This window comes from Caloenas nicobarica, chromosome 8 (assembly GCF_036013445.1).
Source record: "Caloenas nicobarica isolate bCalNic1 chromosome 8, bCalNic1.hap1, whole genome shotgun sequence".
NCBI lineage: Eukaryota > Metazoa > Chordata > Aves > Columbiformes > Columbidae > Caloenas > Caloenas nicobarica.
Window position 1 is genome coordinate 11,983,638 of NC_088252.1, and position 21,322 is coordinate 12,004,959.

General features: G+C 40.0%; 1 protein-coding gene across 1 annotated transcript in view; it reads right to left on the minus strand.

Moving 5' to 3' along the window:
- Positions 1–778: 778 nt before the first annotated feature.
- Positions 779–21,322, minus strand: part of IRS1 (insulin receptor substrate 1) — a 52,149-nt gene continuing 31,605 nt past the window's right edge. Inside the window, exon 2 of the mRNA XM_065640246.1 lies at positions 779–1,948. The gene's annotated coding sequence lies outside the window, so the exon portion shown is untranslated. The remainder of the gene's footprint in view (positions 1,949–21,322) is intronic.

Here is a 21,322-nt window from a genome sequence, read left to right on the forward strand (position 1 = left end):
TATTCTCCAAGTCCTTTCTGAGTTGACAGGGTCCAAGTGGTTGTATATGTGCAATAACACCAGCAGATCTAAGGGAATGGTGAGCCTCTCGCAAAAAAGAGGTGAAAAATAGCTGTGCAATGGCCCCTTCATCTATACTGCAGTCAGAAGAGGACATTATGTTAACCACAGCCTAACCCCAGACACCATAAACATCTCAGGGGAAAGAAACCCCTTCTTTGAGGGTTTGACAGCCTACCTGCAAGGACAGCTGGTGCTTTGAGCACCTGCCTTTTCCTGATCAGAAGAATCCTGTCGAATGTGCAGTGGTCCATGGAGGTGCTTGGCAGGAGTAGGAGGAGGGACCAACAGGGACCTGACATGGCTTCAAGTTCAATTATCACTTCAACAACCTTTCACTGGGAAATCCATGATCTCAGTATTTTTCAGAGTCCCCAAAGGAATTAAGGCTCTGCAAAGGCTACACGCACAAGAATTTCTATCTGCATAGAACCACAGTGGAGCACAGGAGAGTCGCAGAAGAATTCTTCCTCATCCTTCCTCTCGCACCGATTTCCAGATAATCATCTGGGCTATTCTTTTTAAATTTTATGCTGAAGTCTTGGTATGGCTTCCAGTGATTTCACTTGCTGTGAACTCTTCCACTGATTTAGTGGAAGCAGGGCTGTATCCTGAAGATTCTCCAGAAAACTGAAACAAGAGCTTTAGTGAAATAATTCAAGGAAGCGTACTCCCTACTACACCTAATTACACTTGACTTTATTCTTAAGTTACGGTGATTCATGGCCATTCTCAATTACACACAATGGAAACACCAAAGAAACATGGTGGAACAATTTGAGATATTTGAGACAGTTTACCAGGAAAACAAAAAACCCCAAAAAACACTACAGTAGATAAAACAGTATCTAGTTTATTACATATAGAAAGAGATTTCCAGAATTTACAAACACCCACATTTTCATTCCAGGGAGTCAATTTCAAAAGCTCACCCTTTTCTGTTTTCATTTTGTTTTGTGGTTTTCTGTTGGTTGTTTTTTTTTTTTCTTTACAATATATACAATGGAAGACTTTGATTTATTTTTTCTGATTTTTTTTTGTCAGTTCCTGTGCAACTGATGAATTCAAGTTGACATTTGTAAATACCATGTACAGTAATGTTTGTCTTCATTGTAGTTAATACAGACTACTATTTTACAAGGAGTACAAAATTATTTTTCTTTTGGAAAGAACTCAGCTCAACATCAGGGTTATCTTACAACTGATAGTATCAGTAAATATGACTGTACAATCAAGGCCCAGGGACCAATGACTCATATTATATTATTTTCTGAATTACAATCTTAAAACAAGAATAGTACCCTAATCTATTCTTAGAAGCCTTGTTTTAAGTAGGTTTCCCACTCTGTTTACAACAGAATATAGTATACCTCAGTTCCACATCAAAAAAGATGTTCTGTAGGAAAACTTACATTTTAATTAAAAAAGTACATGTATAAATCAAAACCTATGTTAAATATTTAATACTCTTCAACCAACATTAAGTTTTGTATGCAATAATTTACAATGATGATTTGTCATACAGGTTTTCAGCAGCAAATGAAGTTGTGTAAATGTGCTAGTAAAATACCCATTCTCACCATGACATAGTGGTGGGCACATCAGTTCTTTGTGGCCAGCTAAGTCCTTATGGTAGAGGATGAAGTAAGAGACTCATTGTCCAGGTGTCACAGTGCTTCTGCTTGGCACAACACGGGATGTGCAGCTCAGTCAACTAACTCCTGAGGTTTGTGTAAAGTAAACAAACTGAACTGGATGCATCGTACCCATTTACAGAGGAAGAGGAGGAGGAGGAGGTGAGGTCCTAGTTGTGATAGCATGAAACATTTATAGTCTTGATACCCATGAGTTAAAAGAAGGATTTGCTGAGGTTGTATAGGTCATCATTCTGAAATTGAAAGAGAAAGAAAATTAGCGTCATGGGCACTTTAAAAGCTTTTCTGTAATTACTTCCCTCCCCTTCCTTTTCTTTTCCTTTAAAAGAATTCTCATCCAAACTGAAAATGTTAGTACCTTGAAAAATTATGGCGTACCCAGTTGAACTGTACTCACGCATCTGAATCCCAAAAGTATTTAAAACAGATGTTGGCAATAAAATTCAAAGCAGTCAGAAATACATTTAAAACTTGCAAGAGATTCACCTAAGCAGAAACAATTTAAGTGTCCATACTGATTAACTCTGACAAGCTCCTGTGTCAAGAGAAAGAAAAGCTCAAACCATCAGGCTGCTGTTGGCGCTTTTACCCACTACAAAGAAGATTCATTAGATATCAAGTCTCCTTGTAGGGCCTCCTGGCCACCTGCAAACGCCACGGCTTGCATGAGAACGATGACCAAGGAATGGAGCATTAGGGGTGCAGCATTACCACTCTCTAGTGACAGTAAAATTACAAAAAAAATTGTATTCAGAAAATCATGTTAAAGTCCCTAAATGTATCTACATTTTGCTTTTCTCTCAAAGAGAGGACTGGGTGTATCCTGCAACCCCAACCATGCCCAGCACAGGTTTACTGGGGAATACATGTCAGAAGCTGCCTTTGACCCTGTCCCACCATTCTTCCCCAACTCCTGCCTCCAGCCTCCCTGACCTAGCACACATGGTGCAACTCGCTCTGTCAACAGGACCTCTCAACTCTGCTTTTCAGCTGATTTTACACAGGCAAGTCATCAGTACAAGGACTCTAATGACAAGTGACGCGGTGCACAGCTCGGAGCTCTCGGTGACGACCTGCCTCCTGTCCCACCAGCAATCCAGAGGCAGATGCTTCAGCCCCAGCGGGGCAGTGTCCCTGCTGGAGGACACGGGGCTGAGGCCGCAGGCCGGGGCACCGCAGGGTGCTCCTGCAGCACCCAAGGGCCTGCTGCAAATGGCTGCAGGGGCACAGCGTCCACCGCCCGCCTGCCGTGGCATCGGCCATCCCCAGCCACCAGCATTAGCCACCAGCATCAGCCACCCCCCGGCCACCACAGCCCACAGGCTCGTCCTCCTCTCTGCACACTGCAGTTGCACACGGCCATACCCACTGGGGACTGAACGACATGAAATGAATACTGGTTTTGTTTTCAGTGGGGTTAGAGGACTACCATCATTTACATTTCAGGAGTTTCGCCTAAAATCGGATGAAGCAAGACTTAGATTTCACATAAAAGCGTGTCTATTTCTATATTCGATATTAACTATGCTCCTGAAAAGATGGGTAAACAGTGTGTTTTCCTCAGTACAAATAAAGGCTTCCCATAGACACGCTGAAGTAAAAAAACTGAAAAGACCTCCTGTCCTATATTCTTTAATTGCCCAAGAAACAGAATTTACTTTGTGTGGTCCTTCAAGTGAAAGGAAAGCCTATCCCTGCAAATGATGTGTGGCATGCTGTGAAAACTCCCTGGAGAATTATCTCACAGATCTCTTATTTACTTTCAACTTTCTTCAGCACTCACATTGCGATCTACTGGAATGTTCCTACCCAAATATCTATATACAGCTTCACATAGCTTTGAGCTTTCAACTACGTTGGACCTAAAATTAGCCAGTAATGCCATACTTTATTAATAAAGATGAGCGACAAAGGAGAAATGTCTTCATTTAAATGGAGGAGCAAAGTGTGCGTGATTGGCGTGCCGCGTATCCAAGGTGGGTGTTTGGCCCCGGCTCCCACCGGCAGGGCCGGAGGAACAGGTGGGCGCCCACCCACAGCCCCACCTGCCCTGCACGGCCAGGGCAAGCAGAAGGAAAGCAAGGAACAGCTTTTCTGCATCACTAGGCCTTATTCTGCTAAGAGATTTTAAGTACATAAATAACAACTTGCAGTATCAGGGCCAAGTATTACACCCCTTCACTAGTATTCAGGTCATCTAAACTGAAATACATCATGTATTAAACAAAATGGCCTGTCCAACCCAGTTCCTCACCCATTCAATCAATATGGTGAAGAAGTCATTGCAACCACTACTAGCAGGCATTTATTCCTGGATTCAGAAGCCAGAAGAGCAAAGGAAGAGAGGGACTAACAAGTCTGTTTGAAAAAAAAACAACACTTCCTAGAGGAATTCACTAAGAAAATAATACTGAGGAACCCACAGTTGCAGAAACCCAGACACTCACATTTCAAAGTCCTGCATGTGTGTAAGAACAGTGAAAAAACACAGCAGACTGAAATATCCAAGAGTTTGAGACTTGCGGTGAAAAGCCAGAATCATGTAGGACACAACCTGGTACCGCTGCATTTCATCCACAAAATAAAAATGGTGTAACTGAGAATGACAATCCATGCTAATGTTACAGAACAGTGGTGCCTATTCTGCCGGCAAACAGCCATTTGGAGAGCAAAGCTGCTTCTCCAAGGTCACTGGAAATACAGTCAACCTATAAGGCCTTGGATCCAGGGAATTCTTGTTTGTGTGTAACTTACACCCAAAGGCCCCATTCTCAATTTTAGCATATAAATGCTCTTCGCTGGACTTAAAAGAATATTTCTTAAATTTTTGACAAAATAACCTTCATCTCCTCTCTCCTCAGTGAACTATTATAGTATACTTCAAGGCGAAAGTACCTTATTGAGAATTGAAGTCATCATCTGGATACCTCATTGTTTCTTATCAACAGCCATCAGCATTTCCTTAACAACATATAAAAACAGTGCAGAAGTGTTTTAATAGAGAGTGCTAGGACTGCAGCGAGCTGAGGTAAGGATCATTAAAACTACTGACATCACTGTTGGCAAGCAGAGAAAAGGGAAAACCTGTGTTTAATCTATTTCCTATTCACCACAAGTTTCAGCTGGAGTCCCCAATAATGCAGTTTGTGGTTGACTTTATGGAAAAAATTAGTGATGCAAGAAAAATGTACTGAAACAAATAAGCATCTTTAAAAGTTACTACAAGGTACCTTTGACAAGCAGTCTCTGTTCAACATCTGTTACAACACACATGCAGATAACACTCATGCACGTTCCAGCTGGCAACGCCTTCTTCTCAAATCTATTAGTCCAGGCTGGATACGACACAGGTCCTATTACAGTTGAACTCCCATTCTTAAATCCAGTAACTAAAAATAAGTTGATACTTCATTTTATTTCCATTATTGGGGAGCTGGAGAAGGAGAGAAGTACTTAAAATTTGAACTCTCCAAGAGTGGAGTTTCTAGACAGTCTAATAATATATCTTCCCTGAAGTTAAAGGAATTTGCATACACAAAATAGATGTGTTGTTAAAATATACTTAAAGTGTAATCCTTACTCCTTCCTTACAGTCCATGCTCTTTGCAAAGTAACTAAGGAGGAACAAATACATCGAAAGAAATGAAAGTGAAAACTCAGGCTATCTTCAAGCAAAAGACTTTCCAATAGCCAGCTTAACTTCTATTATTTGCTATTAAGGGCCAATAATGTGTCTTGTCCCTAAAACACCAACAGAAATGTCCTTTCAAAGGGTCACTTCACTTCAAAACAAGTAGAATGACGTGGAGTTGCTGTTGAAGCTCCTCAATCATTTCAGCAAATAAATGCAACTACTTTGTCACTGATTAACAGGGCAGGACAAACCCTGGCTCCCAACCAGCAAACCTGCTCAGCGCACTGTGACACCTTTCCTGTGTCAGCTGGACACCTGTTTACGAAACAACTCTACAAGTAACAGAGCCAGGTCAATGAAAAGATGAGTCCTGACTGAAGAAAATGCAGATTTTTCCAGATCTACTGAAGGAGGATCATTTCCCAACTCAGCCATCAACCTTGCTAAACCAAACGTATTTTCCAAAACTGCACCTACCCCGCCAGCGTCTCATTTGAAACAATGAGCAACTAGGACTGGTTGAAGTCTCCTTGTCAAAGTTCCTAGTTATAAATAAAAGATTTTAGAAGTAAATGCATTTGTTGTTTACTTTAGGTTCACCCAGAGTATCCTCTTCTGTGTAGATTAAACGGTGATTTACTGCAAAATGAATGCATCTACCTAGGAAAAAAAAAAAAAAGCTCAGTAACAAGGGCTGAAAATAAAAAGATAGCCATGATGAAAATACATCAGCGGGCTTGTGCAGAGTCTCACGAGTCGAAGTCTGCATGCAGCCTGGGCACCTTTTGTCTGGGCAGGTATAACCAAGTGTCTTTAAAAATGTGACACAAAGTAAACACATTAAGGACTCCTGAAAAACTCATTTACGGCTCTTGTCTTGGTGACATTTGCATGAGTCACCACCTAATTACAATGAAATAGTGCACACCTACGTAAAGCTGAAGTTATCCACATGTTTTTGCATTAACCATACCGATGATCATAAGTAGTGTCTGTTTACATATTTCTTAGCATTACCAACATGTGCACACATATGGGAAGTGTCCCATTCAGATAAATTAAAAACATCAACCAACATTTAAACTAGCTCAAATAACTTCTTTTCAAAGAGATGCAAATATGCTGTACAGTTTCCCCAATCTCACATGGACCATTGGAAGAGTAAAGGATCGCAAGCAGAAACAAGGGTTGCTCTAGTATGTTAATTGCAGCCTGGATACTAACAAAAGGAATTCAAAATAGAACTAAACAAGGTAATTACAACATTGCTATTTAACTTGACAAGCTATAATCTACATTTAATAAGCCTAGATAAGCTTTTCTTCATTGTACTCCAAAATGTCTATTTCAGCTGTCTTGTGAACGTCGTAAGAAGGGAATTACTGACGATTTGGTTTCACCAAGTGTTTTCCTATCAGGCCAAGTAACTGGATTTGTTGTTTTCATCCCCTTTTTCTTCAATCATTCACTGATGGAGATACCTAAGGACCAGTAGTAGATGGTACAGTCTTTCTGCTGTGAGTTCAGACAAAATTCATTCCCTTCACGTATAGCACTGAAAAAAGTCATCCTCACCGCACAGGAAGATTTTCCTCTTTCCCCCAGAAACAGCAGCTGACCTGTGTGCTGTTAGATGCACTCACGCACCCGCAGCTTGTTAGCAATTTAAACATACACAATTAAATTGGACCAAACTTGAGTGCATTGAAGCTGTGCTCATATTATATCAACTAAATTACATCAGCAGTGGAGCTTGGCAACACGTAACACTCAGTGTAGCTACCACATAATCCGAATAGATCTCAGCTGCTGCATTTTCCTTTTCATTATCCTTCTGTGAATTTGTATTTCACATGCCTTTCTGGCAGCATGGTCTGGTTCCCCATTCCTGCTGCCAAACGTTGTCACTTTCTCCTGTGCTTTCTGACCTGACTTTATAACGCTCATTTTCTGCCAACTACCGTGAAGCTGTTCTCGTGATACACGCTAAATTGTGAGAGTTCCACCTGAAAGCAAGGATCCACACCACTCAGCTTAGCTGGAGCCATTCTGCTCCCAATGGACAAGTAAAGGGAAAAAGTAGAACAGACAGAAGAAAAATGGCATTTAAAAGGAAGCCCCGCAGGGGGATAACCTGGCCGGCTGACCTTCTCTTTGAAATTTTGCCAGTGCAAATTAAGTAGCTCGTCTGCAGCACTTCTGGCAGCAGCGTGGGAAGGAAGCTCTGCAGTGATTTGGGATGAAACACTTCCTCAATTCCCAACAGCAGCGCATTAAATATCAAAAAAATGATAGCAAGGAGGTGCTGGAAAACACATCCTGAAAAACACACCAGGAAAATGGATGAGGGGATAAGAACAAAACAAATATCATAAAGCTGACAAAATTGTATTAATAACAAGAAGTTTGGAAAGCCAAGGTAGAAGCAAGGCATCCATTATTTTGACACTGTTTGCTATGCCTCAATACAAAACCAGTACCGTACAGCAGATATAACAGTAGAAAATTAGAGGTAGTGCTTTAATAAAGTAAAAGGAAAAGGTCTCTGGTAAAAGGCAAAAAGCCACAGAAAAGTTTGCTACAACTTAAAGCTGGACTAGAAAAACAATCATTTAACCACAGATTTTGCTTTTCACCAGGATGCCACCATCAGTCTAACATCCAACGAATTACATCAACTGCTTTGACCCATTGTTTTCTCCTTTGTAGACCAAGAAGATAACAAATCTTACAAGTCTACAACATCTGACACAGATGTTTCAGCAAGAATGTATTTTCATGTACATCCCCATACATTCACAATTTATTTCTAGTTTCTAGTAATTTGCACTCATTTGACCTGACCTTTTTATCTCCTCTTTCTCTGCCATAAATTGCAAAACTTCTCTAGGTGGAGTCATATGGCATTTTGCTCTTCACAGCACTTCAAACCTGATGCTCGGAATCCTCTGACACTTCATCTGACAACTGGAATCCAAAGCATCAGCCATGCTCCAAAGTTCTTCAAAACCAAAGTGCTGTGGTGGGGGTACACAAACCAGGGGCAGGTGGCCAAGCACAGAGCTGGATGCAGAAACACCTGAAATCTGCTTCTGGCTTTGATTTGCTATATAGTTTTACTCAAGTGACTTCACCTTGGTCTCACATAAAGCAAATAAGACATCCACCCATCTATTCTCTACCTGAAATTCTCTCAGGAGGAGGAAGAACTTGTAGTAACTCAAACACACATGGTCACTATAACATCTAAGGAACTGGGTTTGTGCCATATCTCAGTGTCTTGACTCTGAGAACTGCAACCTGGCAGAAGAGTTCAGACTGCGCCAGGGCCAGACAGCCGGGTGGTGTCTGGATGGTGTCCACACGCCGGCAGATGCAGGGCAGCATCTGGACAAGGTGCTATAAATAAAATATCAAGCCAGCCATACAGCGATGAGGATAAAAAGAACTGAAAAAAATGCTTCATTCCCTGAACACCACTTACAAACTGAACAAGAATATATTGTACGTGGGAAATATTAGTTTCTTACTACATGGTCTTAAACTACAAGAATGCATAAGGGTGCATTGATACAAAAGTATCAATGGTTAAGAAAATAAATAACATTTCAGAACTTCGTGGCTGTGTAGATTGCCAAGCATTATTCCACATTAAAACAGATTTATAAAATTAAGTAAAGTCTACATGCAAACAGAATTTTTAGCTGGAAAAAGAAACAAAATTCAAACATAAAAAAAGAAGCCTTTACTGGAAGAGCAAGAGCTCTACCCTTTTACTCCCACTGATTTAGCAATCAAGATAGTCTGGACTGCAATGGGATTAACCTCAAAAACAGCGCTGACCACTTTAATGAGCTCGGAGGTAGTTCATGGCTAAACTATTCATTGTACCATTTAAACACTGAAATACTTGTTTGTATATAGATTAGGTCTTCAAAACAATTGTCATCCAATTTATTTCCAGAAACCATAGTAACAAGAAAATAGTAAATAGAGGGTGATGAAAGGCCACAAAGGAAATTTAATTCTGATTCAAAACAATGGAGTTATCTCAAGTTTGAAGAATATGGACAGAAGAAGCAGCATCTGGCAGGCTCTGGGGAGGGGGGAGCCCTATTCGGATACAGCTGTGAATTAAATCCAAATTATAAAGACCAATCAGACAAACCAAGTCTTTTACTGCTGTTTCTTTAGATTTTCATTCAGTGAAATCCTAAAAGCCTGAAAGACTGCCAATATTATATTTTAAAGTTACTAATATCTTAAATGGACTAATCTTCACTTGTTCAGTTGCCATGATTTCAAATGGGAAACTAATCAAGAGTCACATCAATTATCTAATATGATTTTAACACGAATGTAGCATTATGAAACTGCATAATTACACAAACAGAAGTGAAAGTACATAAAAGTTTTTCTCATCTCAGAATTTGCAGTCAGACATTTTAATTTGATAATTCTGACTTGAATTCTTAAAAAAAACCCATGCCAAGGGGAAATTGCCCATGTAATAAAAGTTTTTCACAACAGTATCAGTAAGAATCTCATTAGATGATAGCTATTGTATTATTGTGACACATAAATCTTCCATAAGTTGTCAAATCTAGTATTAAGGATAACCCTTTAGAAGCTATTAGTATAAGTCAATTGCAAATTAAAAGTACACACACTACAGATTAAAGTCTTAGCATGCACACAAAAAGGATCTGTACATGATACCACATCTCATTAAGATGTCTTGGTTAATCAGTGATTGAAAACATCCACTAAACATTAACCCAGACAAAATATATCAAAATTCAGCCTTATCCCACTGTATGGCTGCACTATATAATCTCATAATATGGAAAGTTCTCCATATTCTCATAACCCACGAGACGACCGTGTGCCAACAGTCAGCCAGTCTTCTTAACCAAGAGAGGAACTTTTAACTGTCTGGGACTGCCGAGAGCCTCAGCAATTACAAAAGTAATTGATGCTACATTTAAATCTCTCCCCAAAATAAATTATATTAATCATCCTTTAAAATCAACTTAATTCAAAAAGTTACTCAAAGCACACATACTCAGAACAAGATCTCTTCCTAAAGCATGAAGTAGTTTAATATTACGCTAGTTAAGCTCAATAATGGTATTAAAAATGGTTTGACAAAATAGTATCTGACAAGTAGTTATTCAAACTGCTAGTCTTACTGACTGTAGTAGTGTTTAGATCAGTGTTGATGATGGAGCACAGTTTCCTTCATGTCCAAAACTAGGCACACTTTTGGCATTTAGCAGTCCAAAAACTGAAATGTGCTATAAGGAAAAGCAAGCAGGATTAGGATACAGGATGACCTTTGGCATGCAGAAGTAGAGGTTCTCAAGGCAGATTACTGAGTTGAACATCACCTTGTGCTTCCTTTCACCATCAGCTCTTCCAACAACTGCGTATCCCACTGCTGAAGTCAATCTTATGGTTCAGCCACACCACGGAAAAGCCATTGACTAAAATACCCCCAAAATAACTACTCTAGGCACATAAATACTCTGTTTTTATCCAGAATGACTGCTCAGCAGATTGCCCAGCTGGCAGCTAAACATAAGCCGGTCAAAGGGCAAAGACGTTCATCTGCCACAAAACAGAAATACAGTCAGCACAAAACCCAAAGACAGTGAAGTGACGGAAGAGGAAAGGGGGGTATGGACAGCACAAGTAACATGGTCACCCAGAAGACAAAATATGTCCATGCTGCACTCAAGAAACCTTTGCTTGCACTGGTTTCTTTGATCTGGTTTCCTAAAGAAATGTAGCAGGAGCCGAGGGCCAGCTCAGAGGTGTAAGACAAACCCAGAGCAGAGAGGGCTGAGTTAATTACACTGCTCACAGATCAGCTGTTTGTATAAGAGTCTTGCTTGGAGCAGTGTTTTGTCAGTACTGCTGCTGTTATGCTATTCAAAGAATGTATTAAATTCTTAAATATTACATGAGATTTAATGGATTGTGTATCACATGTGGGAGGTCAAACACAGAGGATAATGCTCCATTCAGCCTTCTAGAGATAACCTAAAAACCAGAAGCCTGCATTACACTTTAAGGAACAAGTACAGAACAAACATATGCCTGAGATGGGAGAAAGCAGCTTGAAAAATAGAGGGAAATCATAAAATAAATTTAAAAATCATATATATTTTTTAAAAAATTAAAAAACTGGTGGTTGTGACAAGCAACAGTGCACTTTTCAAGAAAGTTCTCGTCACTCTGATCTTTGTTACAAAGGCAGCCCAAACTACAATCAGACTGCAACCGAGCAGCCAAGCCACTGATGATACCTGGTAGTAACTTACTGCCAAAGCCAGTGCTCCACAGTACGGAAGTTTTAAAGTACAGTCCCTTTTAAAACCTTTTCTGCTTTCAGAAGCTATCTATACGAAATTCTCCCTGTATCCCTTCCCTTGTCCAACACAACATTGCATTTGGTTTTTAAGTTCTTGTGTGTGTTTTGAAACTCCCTGCAGCTCCAGTGGAAGGAACTCCGAATGTCCTTGCTACAGTACGGAGAACACACGAAGAATGGCAGAGAGCATCTTGGCTTCTACTTTCCATCCATATTGTCATGCCAGAGCCAAAAACACTCTAAGTCTAATTTTACATCCAGTTCCCTTAAAGGAAGGCTTTAATTAAAATAAAGCTAGTATTTTTGTTATAAAACTTCAATTTTCATGGCCTTTTGGGAAAAAAAAATGTACACAGCACGGCAACCAAAGAGATCTCAGTCTACACTATTTTGTCCACCTGTTTTCCAATAACAACAGATTTTTCATATTATTGAAAAGTTTTTTTGAAGCTACATTTCATCATACCTTAAAGGAATTTTCCAACCTAATCGATTCCATGATTTTATTATTTTAAATCACAAAAGGAACAAAATAAAACAGCTTTGCAACTATGTTGCCATATGGAAAATACATGTATCTTGCAGCATAGCATTTTATCAGAAGGTATATTGTTTTTCTGTACCATGAGCTTTCTACTTACCACATGCACTGTCCAAAACGTAAGAGTGTAACACCACTGCCTGTAAGTATGAACAACACACAACAAAGAGCTGAAGTTGGCTATGGTAGCATGAAAAAGGAAGTTGAATTGCACTACTGAAGGAAAAAAAACCCAAACCAACCAAACAAAAACACAAGCAAAAAACCAAACCAAACAAAAACCCCACAATCATCAACAAAACCTCTGAAACCAGGACAGTTCCCCACCTCAGTTAAAAAACAAAACCAAACACCCAGCCCCAAACTTCCATGTTGTCAGACATGATTCCCAGTTCAAATTCTGAGGACTCTTAGAAATAAGAATCATCCTGGAAAAAGGAGAAGGGAAAAACAACACTTATTTTCTACAGATAAATACATCCTACATCGGTAATGACTGTTTTCTGTTACATTTTCTGCAGTCTCAATAATTACATATTCATCTGTCTTCAAAAACATTCCTTTCCACTTTTCAAACTTACTTCTAGTTATCAACTATGAATAATGCTTAATGCAATGTTTAATTTTAATTAAGAATCATGACAATTAGAAGTCAGAGATTCTGCAGCATCTGTGGGCATCTTGTTCTACAGAGACAATAGGAAGAAATACAAACGCAGGAACCTTTTCTTTCTATAAATGGGAGTCCTGGTATTTCAGAAAAGTAAAACAACCTTTCAAACCTTCTTCGCCTGTGATTCTCTTCTAGCTAAAAGTCCTAGTTGCTGGGAAAAGCTGCATCAGGGTCAGTGGCAGCACACACTGGGAGCCACAGCTTTAATTAATAATAACTGAAAGCTGTAGCAAGTTCTACTGTAAATGCAGCTTGGCATTTTTCAGTTACTTGCAGTATTGACATAACAAAGCATGGCTTTCAAACAAACACAACACCTGAAATGTAGCAATTACTTCCTTCCAAACTTCAAGGTCACTTCAAAATCTGCAAAAAATCAGAGCTCTCCGAAGTATTGGCTGGAAGGGATGAAAAAAGAACGGTGTTCTCATCTCACTGAGGATGGTTAAACTCTTCTAGATAAAGGTTTCCAATAAATTTCAACTAGAGGGGACTGGTAACAAGCATGGGAAATTTCAGCCTTAAGCAGTGCAAGTTGTCAAAAATAGGAGCAAATTAGATGTTCTGCTATTTTACCAAACAAAATATAGACAACACAGACATTCACGACTTTTTAATGTGAAAATCTTGTAACATACATTTTCAAAAGAATAAGCAACTTTGCTAAAATACCCTAAACTTCCTTATAGGGCACAACGTAATTATATGAAAGCTAGCTCATCTTAAGACAATCAGATTTTTGCTAGCACGACCTTTGCAGAACTGTAAACACAGCTTTTTATTAAAAATAACACAACCCCCCTCTTTCGCTACTATTTTCATTTGTCAAGTGTCCAAGTGTCTTCCAGATGGACTTAAGAATACATCCACACACGATTCCAGATTCTTATTTCCCTTTCGGTGCTCAGATGCCTCCTTGTTGCTGCTATACTATTTCTCAGCTTAAATACTCAAGAGAGGAGCAAACGACCAAATTTTTCTACACTGTTCTTTCAGTCAGAGCAATCTTACGACAACAAAAAGTAATAATATACTCAGATATGTGTAAGATTTCAAAGCTGTATATTTTAAATGTTGAACTGGCCTCTTCAGTTGTGTGACGTATATGAAATACAGAAATATTAACCCACTTCACTAAACAAAGCCATGCTTCATCGAAAGTGAGATCACAAAATTAATGGAAATATAAGAAAAGAGAACAAGGTTTTGCAAACATCTCGCAGTTGCAATTTCCATGTAGAGATTAAACCAGGGAAGAACACAGAAGTCTGCTGACATTTTGCTTTAAACAGTTTAAAGAATTTTCCCTTCACTTAAGGGTTTATAAATCAGATTAATTTACAGGAAAACAATGCTGCCATCTCCATTTACAACAACCCCCAGACTTAGTAAGCAGTAGTAACAAACAGATGTGAGCAGAGAGCAGGTACCTGAGCGGTGGTACCTGAGCAGTGGCACCTGAGCCGCGGGAGGGCAGGACGCACCGCTCCTCCCGCTCCCATCCCCCTGCACCAGCTGCTGCTTAGGACCTCAACCTCTTAGTGCAAGCATTTCTATAAGCCAGTATTGCTTTTCTTGCTTTTATTTAAGAAACCAATATGCAACCGTAAACAATATGTTCATAAAATTATAATCCATATTCTGTAATATGTAAACAAGTACCCGTTAGAGGCCACAGCTGAGCAAAATATTAAATAGAAACAGAAAACAGCTACATTTTCCTTTTGTTTATATTTCTAAAGCGTCCACTCCTTAAAATATTCCCCACACAAATCAAAACATGTTGTGCCCGAATGAAGGACAAAACAACGGCAGGATTTTTAAAAACACCGCATTTTCTGCAGTACTATGCAAATCAACCTTCAGTCTGCAGTGTGAGTGAGGAGGTCAGGCACTTCAAAGGGCGCAGCACCCAGAAAGGTTCCTGCTGGCAGGGAGCAGGGACACCCCCCGCCCTGCACAGGGCACCCACACCACCACCCAAACAACCCTGAAACTGCCATCATTTATACCTCTGTGCTCTTATGTGAGCTGGCCCACTTTTTGCCTTCGTTTGCCACAAAACACTTCTCATCCCTCTCCCTCTCTCTATACGCTCCTAGGTACACACACACAGATACACACAAGTATATACATATACACACATAACTCTACATATCCAAGCACTCTTGCTTTGTTAATATGTTAGCATCAAGCAAGATTAATTTCAGCATTTCCTTCAAACATCTACGGTATGTGCCAACTTCCATGTCAGTACCAACCACAGGTAAAAATTATGTGCACTGATTTATCGATCATTAGAAAACAACACACTCAAAACAGATGATCCAGAAGCTTTCAAAACACTCATCACTCTTGTCCTGAAGCAGCTTACGGACTAATCTTTTGAGAGATAAAACAGAAACACTAAAATCACTTAACAGTTGAGGGACAGTCTGTGTGTGATCAACAGTGCTTCAAAATGTATGAAGTACTTTGAGCTCACTTACCTTTGCTTCCACCTGCCACAAAACAGTGTTCAAATATGATGCTGTAGCCTGCACTATGGCAGTATCCAAAAGAAGTGAGGTTCGGCAAGAGGCTAGGGTTCCCCAAAAGGTGAAAACGGATGTGGTTACAAACCCACAGATGTAATCTTCTGTATGTCTGCAGACTCTCGAAAATAAATCCACACAGAACTTGAAGCTGGGATATCAGACATTTCAGAAATAATATCAATTCACTGTTTGCAAACCTACCTGAAGTCAACAGGAACTTATGATTTTTGTTCCTGTGTATCCCCAAATTACCTGTAGTTGCAAACAATATCTCAGCTACCACCTTACAAAAGAAGCTGCTGCTAGCAACTGACTGAGTTGGTAACTCACTTGCAAACAATGTTTCACAAACAATGTTTCTAGTAGTTTTGAAAATTTTAACTACTTGGTAGAGTTTTTATTTTAACTTAATTAAAAACAAAAACTTCAAGCCCCTCCATCTTACAGGCTATAAAGACTACATGAAAACAGCAGCCATTTATAAATCGGTGTAACACTGGTATACCAGGAGGGAACTCATTACTTGCTCTGACTTCGAAAAGAATTTATCTGTTGTTGGGATTAAGTTACATCAGGGAGGCCCCACCAGCCCCTTGTCACCTTCTGTGGATCTGGCCCTTCTCCAGCTCGGGAAGCGAACTGAACTCCTTGTGCCACAACATGCAGCTCCTCGTGCAGCAGCTACTTCAGTTTTCAACTTATCAGTTGCGTGGTGAGAAGTCAAAACTATCGGAATTATTTAGTTTTTAATTATATTATCGTTTGTGAAAAATAGTGATTATAATTTTGAAAGGCCATTACTAAACACATTTTATTCACAGTGCAGAACAACTCCAACCAGTCCTCCACTTTACACCTTTGTTTCATCATCTCATGTATACCTCTCTTCTGGAAAAAGCAGGTCCTTGGGGTCAAACCACCAGACAAGCACAAAGCCCAAGTCTACAATACCCAGTTAAAGTGGGGTGCATATGCGCATGTGCCAACAGGCACACTTCAGCAGCCGGTAAACATCTGGACATGAACCACCGCACAGCAGCTGTACCAAATCAAATTCCGAAACCTTGCCGCACCTCCTATATATTTTGGTATGCACTAACAATTATTTCTACACTACAACTGAACAAAGATCATATAAACAGAGCGTAACCAAGCCAGATAGCTCTTCCAAAGGAATAATGACATTAATGTTTGAAACCTTTAGCATCAGGTTTTCTAATACAGTGTGTAATCATCAAATAAGGGAGTTTCTTCTTTTTTTAAGCAAAAATATAGTGTTAGTTCTGTTTTATATATAGCAAGATATTTATATATTAGTAACCACATATAATAAAGAACATGTAAGAGTATCATACATGTCACTAACATGACCATCATGCTGCAATTTTTCTAGTTACCACAAATATGCAAACATTTGCAAGAACAACTCTAAGTTATACTAAGAAGAAACAACATGAGTTCATGCCACTACGAAACAAAGCATTAAATACGATTCACACCAGATAAGTATCTGACCCCCATGTACCTTAACTTTCCCGAGCAGTTCTTCTGCCAAGCAACTGTTCACTAATGTTCCGTGATATACCTACACACATCTGCCAGTAAGTGTGCTTATAAACCGAATGCAACACTTCAGAGAGACAGCTATAATTACTCCAGATTTCAAAGCCTGTCTAACAGCCTGCTGGCTCTTCTGCCTGTCCCTGCACATCAGTTGGGAACCGTTGTTGTAGATGTATCTATATTTGTAATTTTGGAAAGACTACAACTAACTCTGAGATAGTCCAACTGAACTGCAAGTTAATTAAAAAAAAAAAAATATTGGGATAAAAAGATGGAAACTTTTGACCTTCACTGTATTTTGTTTTCACACCATCCACAGAATATTTTGAAGGAATACAACTCTTTTTTTTTCCCATATCAGCCAAAGGCCCTAACAAGGCACTGAGAACAACTACCAATATAAAACATCACAGCCATACAGATATTTTCATTTTTCTTAAAATTCAAAGTCAAGCCACCATGTAATTATATTGCTCTCTTCCATAATTAGAAGATATGATAAAAAAAGACTACATCAAGCCAGCAGGCAGCCCCAGCACAGAGCAAGGGTGTGCTCGCAGCACAGCTGCCTGTGTCTTTTCCCGCAGAGCTTCCATGAAAACCAACCCCGGCAGGTTCCACTGCTGGCTTCTTATGTCAGACTAAAGTTAGAAGCCAAGTTCAGCACTACTAGGGGCTGGGGGGGGCAAGCGGGTAGGGAGGGGAGTGGGTAGGGGGGTGTTAAGACAAGTGTGTAGCCAAGTAAGAAGATGCAGGGGGAGCTACCCTTCTATAACTAGTCTAAATGCCGATTATAGCAGACAATTTGAGCTAAATATAAAACCCCACAAATCTCACAGTTTGAGATAACTTCCAAGGAGGTGTTAAAGTTAACTTTGAAACTAAACAAGACTTTTCATAACAGACACATTATTGCAGAACACCCAGGAAAGGACAACCATGCCCGTCAAGGCACCTCGTGATTTGTGGGGAACAGGGAGGCTGAAGAGATTATGTGGATACTTCACATATTTCTCGAAGAGTAACAGAAGGAATTCTCTGCTCAAAGAACTTCAGGGATGAGAGCTTGACTATACAAAGTATCAAAGGCAATATTTAGCTAGCAGCTTCAGTAATCTCCGCGTGTGTCCGGGCTCCTGTCACTCCTAACTGCGGCGGCTGGATTAGTGAGGCTGCCATGGGAATCCCACGATGTTTGACGTTCTGCAGCACCAGTCACCTCCACCAGAGAGAGGACAGGGATCCAGCCTGCAGACAGAGGCTTGGAGACTTTCAGCACTTCATCCTTTTATTAAAATAATTCCTCCATTCTAACCTCAAATGCAACAGATAGGCTGCCATCCCTGCACTAGCCAGGACTTAGACCAGTTTAGATTACAGTTTATCAGATGGTTTTCTCCCATTCTAATGGGCTCCTTCAACACTCAATCCAACCAAGCTGCATCTTTTCTGTTCATGGTGACGTACTGCAGCTGGCAGCAGCAGCTGGGGACAGTGGGTCTGTTTGTCCCCTCTTTCTGGCTTGTTTGGAGCTGCATGTTTTCCAGCGCATCTCCGATGGCTGTTGCTGATGGCAGGATGCGGCTGCCCAAGGAGCCTTCCCGAGATGCTCTGTTACAGCAGTTACCTCATTATTAGAGAAGAGTATTTCAGACAGCTTTCGACAGCCTCTCAAAGCTAGATAGCCAAGCAAAGCTGCACATCCAGCTGCCAATAGGAACACGTATATATTAGGAAGTTGGATTGGATTTCAGTTTCTGCTCTAGAAATACAGTTGGAAAAACTCCAGCTTCCATAGAAACAGATAAACTGAACAAAGTTTTTACAGTTTTCTAGGCTGTGAGCTCTAGCTCTCTTCCTTCAGACATGATCAGGCTGCAACGTTATCTGTAAGCGTCCAGCCGTAGAAGAGTAATATCTGTGCTTTAAGCAGCAAGGCCACTTGAGTGGATATTGAGAGCACTGAATTCAGCACGGTTGGTGTGCAGTTTACAGCTTTACTCAGCCAAAGAGAGCCCCAGCACCTTGCACCTCCTCCCCTCTTGTGCTGCATTCGTTAAATGCTCTCGGCACACTCAGACACGTACAGTCAGCTCTCCTTGATCAGATGCCATTGACACGTACTCGTATGCAACAGAGGGGATCAGATGGGCCTCTGCACCCTTCCTTGTGCCACAGAGCTGGGCTCCATGTTACCCCCAGAGGGTGGCCAGCCACCACCAGAACCCTGTCCCTGCGCAAACCCAATTGTAGCAATATAATATTTCAAGGAGCGGCAGAGCTGCCAATGGACCAGCGAAGCAACCTACGGGGCTTTGTACTGTGGCCTTCCGTAAAAAACCAAACAGGTTTGCGGAAGACTTCATTCCACCACTTCCTTCACTCCTTACAACTGATCATTTCCAGGGAGCAAAAAGAAGTCACAGAACAAGCTACATCACCGTCATCCTCCTTCCCCATCACTAAAGCAATACCATGGTAAGAGAGTGGGGAAACTCAGTCTCTCCAGTCACTCAGGCAGGCACATCCTAGAAAAGGACAAAAAGCAAAGGAGGTTTTATCAATATATTTGTTTTTCCCTGTTGCATGCCGTGACTGCAACCAAACCAACCAAAACCCTAATACTTCTAAGCTTGGGTCAGTGCTCATCATGTTACCAACCACTCTGTTTGTATTCTTCCAGTGCTTTTTTCCCACCCACAAAGAATGGCTTTTAGATCACCTCATCAAAATCATTTAATGCGAACTAAAAGATTGTTATTAATTACTAAATAATACAGTATAGATATTTAGGAGTGTTTTCACTGCATTGGATGAAAAGACTAGACTCTCAAAAATGGACAAAAAAGGTATAAAGCTGGATCAACCAGTAAATATTGAAGACTGTTCACAGAATAGTAAATATGGACATTTATTATGTAAGTATTTCATAATTTAATAAGAAAGTATTCTCTTGGCCAAAGAAAATATTCTCTTGGTTTCTGTGTTGGTTGTAGGTTGTTGTTTTGCTTTTTGGTTGGTTGGCTTTGGTTTTTTGGGGCATTGTTGTTGGTTGGTTCATTCTGAAGTTATTGAGCAAATTTACTTTATACACTTCTATTCAGTATTTAGAAATAAAATTAAAATTCACACGCCCCTCCTTCCCCAAACAGAGGCTCTTTTTCTGTATTCTAAATAGAAGTGTATTGCTGAGATTTACAGTTTCTTTCAAGACTTTCATATCGTTTAGGATTAATTTACACTTTGAGCTATGAAATTTTGCTGCAGAGGCATGGGAATGGAGAGAGGGGACAGGGAAGGCAGGAAGAAAGCAGGACAAGCTCTCACAGGGCTCATACCCTCTTCCAAGACATCTATGCCCCAGCAAGAAAAATTCAGATGGATCCATCCACATGAATAATCCCTCTTGTTAGTATAGCCTTCTTAGTGAGAGATTCTAGAGCAGCTTGACACTAGACTAAGATGAAGCTCAACTGTGTACAGATTTAGATATAACCTAGCTTTTTTCATTAACAAACTTTTCTTGCAGGATAAAATACATTGCAGAACATTACATTAAAAATGGGACATTTATTTCCCTTGTAAGAAACTGAAGTTAAAAATAAAACAAAAAACCACCACTTTGGAAAGGAATGTCCTCAACATTTTTTCTATTTTTCTTATGCCATTTTTAGCATTTGTTAAGAAAGTTATTTTTTTAGCCTTGCAGTCTCTCCAGTCTTAAAATTATGCAAAAACTCCAAGTTCTCTTTATTAATCTTTTAGATGATTTCCACCCAAATTAATTCTAAAAATATAACAAAGAAAACCACTAACAGCACTAGGCTCACCGTCTTCCAGTAACCAGTGGTTACCACCCTACAAGCCACTGCTATACTGAAGTTAACTTCATGAGGATTTAAAAAAAAAAAAAACATATTTACTGGAAAATAGTGTAATATACTATCCTAGACTCTAACAAAAGAACTACTCACATTCTTCAGATTATAATTCAATGCCTTCCAGCTGTGGGTTTTGCTCTCACTCACAAGGAAGGTCCACCCACTATTTGCATCAATATGCAGCGTTGGTAACTTTGAGATGAAGCAGGGGATGAAGTACTCGCATTTCTCAAAGCACACTGGGACATAACCAAAAACCAAGGAATATGTCACACCGATGAAGTGATTAAAAGTGTGTTTGGAGTCCTGTTGCATAAACAGCAGTGTACCTGCTTAGCACCATGAACTGAAGGCAGCTAAGTCTAAATAAAATCTTATCACTAGCAGCTGAGCAGTAACCTC